The sequence below is a fragment of the Calliopsis andreniformis genome, unplaced genomic scaffold, assembly GCF_051401765.1.
Source record: "Calliopsis andreniformis isolate RMS-2024a unplaced genomic scaffold, iyCalAndr_principal scaffold0138, whole genome shotgun sequence".
NCBI lineage: Eukaryota > Metazoa > Arthropoda > Insecta > Hymenoptera > Andrenidae > Calliopsis > Calliopsis andreniformis.
In genome coordinates, this window is record NW_027480547.1 from 430,305 (window position 1) to 437,272 (window position 6,968).

The following is a 6,968-nucleotide window of genomic DNA, read 5'->3' on the forward strand; positions in this document are numbered from 1 at the left end:
TTGAGTATTGAGGACTGACAATTGATTGTTGAGGACTGAGGGCTGAAGATTTAGGATTCAGGATTGATGTTTGAGGACTGAGGATTGAGGATTGGGGATTGAGGATTGAGGATTGAGGATTGGGGATTGATGATTGAGGATTGAGGATTGAGGATTGAGAATTGAGGGTGAGGACTGAGGATTGAGGATTGAGGTTTGAGGAATGAGGATTGGGGATTGAGGATTGAGGATTGAGGATTGAGGATTGAGGATTGAAGATTGAGGATTGGGGATTGAGGATTGAGGATTGAGGATTGAAGATTGAGGATTGAGGATTGAAGATTGAGGATTAGGTATTGAGGATTGACGAGTGTGGATTGAGTATTCAGGATTGAGAATTGAGGATTGAGGATTGAAGATTGAGTATTGAGGATTGAAGATTGAGGATTTAGGATAGAGAATTGAAGATTGAGGATTGGGGATTGAGGATTGACGATTGAGGATTGAGTGTTGAGGATTGTGAATTGAGGATTGAGGATTGAAGATTGAGTATTGAGGATTCAAGATTGCGGATTGAAGATTGAGGACTGAGTGTTGAGGGTTGAGTGATGAGAATTGATGCTTGTGGATTGAGATTTGAAGATTGAAGAATGGGGATTGAGAATTGAAAACTGTGAATTGAGGATATTCTATCGAGGATTGAGGATTGACATTTGATTGTTGAGGACTGAGGGCTGAAGATTGAGGATTCAGTATTGAGGATTCGGTATTGATATTTCAGGACTGACGGCTGAAGGTTGAGCATTCAGGACTGAGTACTCAGAATTGAGGTTTGAGGACTGAGGATTGAGGATTAAAGATTGAGTATTGAGGATTGAAGATTGAGGGTTGAGGATTGAGGATCGAGGATTGAGGATTGACTATTGAGGATTGAGAATTGAGGATTGAGGATTGAAGATTGAAGATTGAGGATTGGGTATTGAGGATTGAAGAATGAGGATTGGGGATTGAGGATTGAGGACTGAGGATTGAGGATTGAGGATTGAAGATTGAGCACTGAGGATTGAAGGTTGATGATTGAGGATTGAGGATTGAGGATTGAGGATTGAATATTGAGGATTGTGGACTGAGTGTTGAGGGTTGAGTGATGAGAATTGATGTTTGTGGATAGAGATTTGAAGATTGCAGGTTGAGTATTGAGTATTGAAAACTGTGAATTGGTGATATTCTATTGAGGATTGAGGATTAACAACTGATTGTTGAGGACTGAGGGCTGAAGATTTAGGATTCAGGATTGATGTTTGAGGACTGAGGATTGTGGATTGGGGATTGAGGATTGAGGATTGGGGATTGATGATTGAGGATTGAGGATTGAGGATTGAGAATTGAGGGTGAGGACTGAGGATTGAGGATTGAGGTTTGAGGAATGAGGATTGAGGATTGAGGATTGAGGATTGAGGATTGAGGATTGAGGATTGGGGACTGAGTGTTGAGCGTTGAGTGTTGAGAATTGATGTTTGTGGATTGAGATTTGAAGATTGAGTATTGGGGATTGAGTATTGAAACCTGCGAATTGGGTATATTCTATTGAGTATTGAGGACTGACAATTGATTGTTGAGGACTGAGGGCTGAAGATTTAGGATTCAGGATTGATGTTTGAGGACTGAGGATTGAGGATTGGGGATTGAGGATTGAGGATTGAGGATTGGGGATTGATGATTGAGGATTGAGGATTGAGGATTGAGAATTGAGGGTGAGGACTGAGGATTGAGGATTGAGGTTTGAGGAATGAGGATTGGGGATTGAGGATTGAGGATTGAGGATTGAGGATTGAGGATTGAAGATTGAGGATTGGGGATTGAGGATTGAGGATTGAGGATTGAAGATTGAGGATTGAGGATTGAAGATTGAGGTTTAGGTATTGAGGATTGACGAGTGTGGATTGAGTATTCAGGATTGAGAATTGAGGATTGAGGATTGAAGATTGAGTATTGAGGATTGAAGATTGAGGATTTAGGATTGAGGATTGAAGATTGAGGACTGAGTGTTGAGGGTTGAGTGATGAGAATTGATGTTTGTGGATAGAGATTTGAAGATTGAAGAATGGGGATTGAGAATTGAAAACTGTGAATTGAGGATATTCTATCGAGGATTGCGGATTGACATTTGATTGTTGAGGACTGAGGGCTGAAGATTGAGGATTCAGTATTGAGGATTCGGTATTGATGTTTCAGGACTGAGGGCTGAAGGTTGAGGATTCAGGACTGAGTACTCAGAATTGAGGTTTGAGGACTGAGGATTGAGGATTAAAGATTGAGTATTGAGGATTGAAGATTGAGGGTTGAGGATTGAGGATCGAGGATTGAGGATTGACTATTGAGGATTGAGGATTGAAGATTGAAGATTGAGGATTGTGTATTGAGGATTGAAGAATGAGGATTGGGGATTGAGGATTGAGGACTGAGGATTGAGGATTGAGGATTGAAGATTGAGCACTGAGGATTGAAGGTTGATGATTGAGGTTTGAGGATTGAGGATTGAGGATTGAATATTGAGGATTGTGGACTGAGTGTTGAGGGTTGAGTGATGAGAATTGATGTTTGTGGATAGAGATTTGAAGATTGCAGATTGAGTATTGAGTATCGAAAACTGTGAATTGGTGATATTCTATTGAGGATTGAGGATTAACAACTGATTGTTGAGGACTGAGGGCTGAAGATTTAGGATTCAGGATTGATGTTTGAGGACTGAGGATTGAGGATTGGGGATTGAGGATTGAGGATTGGGGATTGATGATTGAGGATTGAGGATTGAGGATTGAGAATTGAGGGTGAGGACTGAGGATTGAGGATTGAGGTTTGAGGAATGAGGATTGAGGATTGAGGATTGAGGATTGTGGATTGAGGATTGAGGATTGAAGATTGAGGATTGGGGACTGAGTGTTAAGCGTTGAGTGATGAGAATTGATGTTTGTGGATTGAGATTTGAAGATTGAACATTGGGGATTGAGTATTGAAACCTGCGAATTGGGTATATTCTATTGAGGATTGAGGACTGACAATTGGTTGTTGAGGACTGTGGGCTGAAGATTTAGGATTCAGGATTGATGTTTGAGTTCCGAGGATTGAGTATTGCGAATTGAGGATTGAGGATTGAGGATTGAAGATTGAGGGTTTGGCATTGAGGATTGAAGAATGAGGACTGAGGAGTGAGAATTGAGGATTGAGGATTGAAGATTGAGTATTCAGGATTGGAGATTGACGATTGAGGATTGAGGATTGAGGATTGAGGATTGAAGATTGAGTATTGAGGATTGAAGATTGAGGATTGAGTATTGAGGATTGAGGATTGGGGATAGAAGATTGAGGATTGGGGTCTGAGTGTTGAGCGTTGAGTGATGAGAATTGATGTTAGTGGATTGAGATTTGAAGATTGAAGATTGGGGATTGAATGTTGAAAACTGTGAATTGGGTATATTCTATTGAGGATTGAGGACTGACAATTGATTGTTGAGGACTGAGGGCTGAAGATTGAGGATTCAGGATTGAAGATTCAGGATTGAGGTTTGAGGACTGAGAATTGAGGATTGAGGATTGAGGATTGAATATTGAGGATTGAGGATTGAGGATTGGGTATTGAGGATTGAACATTGAGGATTAAGGATTGAGGATAGAGGATTGAAGATTGAGGATTGATGATTGAATATTGATGATCGAAGATTGAGGATTGAGGATTGAGGGTTGTGGATTGCGGACGAGGACTGAGGGTTGAGTATTGATGCTTGAGGTCTGAGCGTTGAGGATTGAGGATTGAGAATTGAGGATTGAGGATTGAGGATTGAAGATTGAGGACTGGGTGTTGAGGATTGAAGAATGAGGATTGAGGATTGAGGATTGAAGATTGAGGGTTGAGGATTGAGTATTGAGGATTGAAGATTGAGGATTGAGGATTGCGGATTGAGGATTGTGGATTGAGGATTGAGGATTGAAGATTGACTATTGAGGATTGAAGATTGAAGATTGGGGATTGAGGATTGAGGATTGAGGATTGAAGATTGAGGATTGGGGATTGAGGATTGAGGATTGAGGATTGAGTGTTGAGGATTGAGAATTGAGGATTGAGGATTGAAGATTGAGTATTGAGGATTCAAGATTGCGGATTGAGGATTGAGGATTGAAGATTCAGGACTGAGAGTTGAGGGTTGAGTGATGAGAATTGATGTTTGTGGATTGAGATTTGAAGATTGAAGAATGGGGATTGAGTATTGAAAACTGTGAATTGAGGATATTCTATTGAGGATTGAGGATTGACAATTGATTGTTGAGGACTGAGGACTGAGGACTGAAGTTTGCGGATTCAGGATTGAGGATTCGGGATTGAGGTTTCAGGACTGAGGATTGCGGGTTGAGGATTGAGGATTGAGGATTGAGGATCGAGGATTGAGGACTGAGGAGTGAGGGTTGAGGATTGAGGATTGAAGATTGAGTATTCAGGATTGGAGATTGACGATTGAGGATTGAGGATTGAGGATTGAGGATTGAGGATTGAGTATTGAGGATTGAGGATTGAGTATTGAGGATTGATGATTGAGGATTGAGTATTGAGGATTGAGGATTGGGGATTGAAGATTGAAGATTGGGGTCTGAGTGTTGAGCGTTGAGTGATGAGAATTGATGTTAGTGGATTGAGATTTGAAGATTGAAGATTGGGGATTCAGTGTTGAAAACTGTGAATTGGGTATACTCTATTGAGGATTGAGGACTGACAATTGATTGTTGAGGACTGAGGGCTGAAGATTGAGGATTCAGGATTGAGGATTCAGGATTGAGGTTTGAGGACTGAGGATTGAGGATTGAGGATTGAGGATTGAGTATTGAGGATTGAAGATTGAGGATTGGGTATTGAGGATTGAACATTCAGGATTGAGGATTGAGGATAGAGGATTGAAGATTGAGGATTGATGATTGAATATTGATGATCGAAGATTGAGGATTGAGGATTGAGGGTTGTGGATTGCGGACGAGGACTGAGGGTTGAGTATTGATGCTTGAGGTCTGAGCGTTGAGGATTGAGGATTGAGAATTGAGGATTGAGGATTGAGGATTGAAGATTGAGGACTGGGTGTTGAGGATTGAAGAATGAGGATTGTGGATTGAGGATTGAAGATTGAGGGTTGAGGATTGAGTATTGAGGATTGAAGGTTGAGGATTGAGGATTGCGGATTGAGGATTGAGGATTGAGGATTGAGGATTGAAGATTGACTATTGAGGATTGAAGATTGAAGATTGGGGATTGAGGATTGAGGATTGAGGATTGAAGATTGAGGATTGGGGATTGAGGATTGAGGATTGAGGATTGAGTGTTGAGGATTGAGAATTAAGGATTGAGGATTGAAGATTGAGTATTGAGGATTCAAGATTGCGGATTGAGGATTGAGGATTGAAGATTGAGGAGTGAGTGTTGAGGGTTGAGTGATGAGAATTGATGTTTGTGGATTGAGATTTGAAGATTGAAGAATGGGGATTGAGTATTGAAAACTGTGAATTGAGGATATTCTATTGAGGATTGAGGATTGACAATTGATTGTTGAGGCCTGAGGGCTGAAGACTGAGGGTTCAGGATTGAGGATTCGGAACTGATGTTTCTGGACTGAGCATTGAGGGTTGAGTATTGAGGATTAAGGATTGAGGATTGAGGATTGAGAATTGAGGATTGATTATTGAGGATTAAAGATTGAGGATTGAGGATTGAGGGTTGAGGATTGAGAATTGAGGATTGAGTATTGAAGATTGAGTATTGAGGATTGAAGATTGAGGATTGAAGATTGAGGATTGGGGATTGAGGATTGAGGATTGAGGATAGAGGATTGAAGATTGAGGATTGGGGATTGAGGATTGACGATTGAGGATTCAGGATTGAGGATTGACGATGGAGGATTGAGGATTGAGGATTGAAGATTGACTATTGAGAATTGAAGATTGAGCATTGGGGATTGAGGATTGAGGATTGAGTATTGAAGATTGAGGATTGAGGATTGCAGATTGAGTATTGAGTATTGAAGATTGAGGATTGAGGATTGAGGATTGAGGATTGCGGACTGAGGATTGAGGATTGAGGATTGAAGATTGAGTATTGAGTATTGAAGATTGAGGATTGTGGATTGAGGATTGAGGGTAGAGGATTGAAGACTGAGGATTGGGGATTGAGGATTGAGGATTGAGGATTGAGTGTTGAGGATTGAGAATTGAGGATTGAGGATTGAAGATTGAGTATTGAGGATTCAAGATTGCGGATTGAGGATTGAGGATTGAAGATTGAGGACTGAGTGTTGAGGGTTGAGTGATGAGAATTGATGTTTGTGGATTGAGATTTGAAGATTGAAGAATGGGGATTGAGTATTGATAACTGTGAATTGAGGATATTCTATTGAGGATTGAGGATTGACAGTTGATTGTTGAGGACTGAGGACGGGGGCTGAAGTTTCTGGATTCAGGATTGAGGATTCGGGATTGAGGTTCCAGGACTGAGGAATGAGGGTTGAGGATTGAGGATTGAGGATTGAGGATTGAGGATTAAGGATTGAAGATTGAGTATTGAGGTTTGATAATTGAGGATTGATGATTGAGGATTGAAGATTGAGGATTGAAGATTCAGGATTGGGGATTGAGGACTGAAGATTGAGGATAGAGGATTGAAGATTGAGGATTGGGATTGAGCATTGACGACTGAGGATTGAGGATTGAGGATTGAGGATTGAGGATTGAGGATTCAGGATTGAGGATTGAGGATTGAAGATTGAGTATTGAGGATTGATGATTGAGGATTGAAGATTGAGGATTGAAGATTGAGGATTGGGGATTGAGGATTGAGGATTGAGGATAGAGGATTGAAGATTGAGGATTGGGTATTGCGGATTGAACATTGAGGATTGAGGATTGAGGACTGAGGATTGAGGTTCCAGGATCGAGGATTGAGGATTGAGGATTGA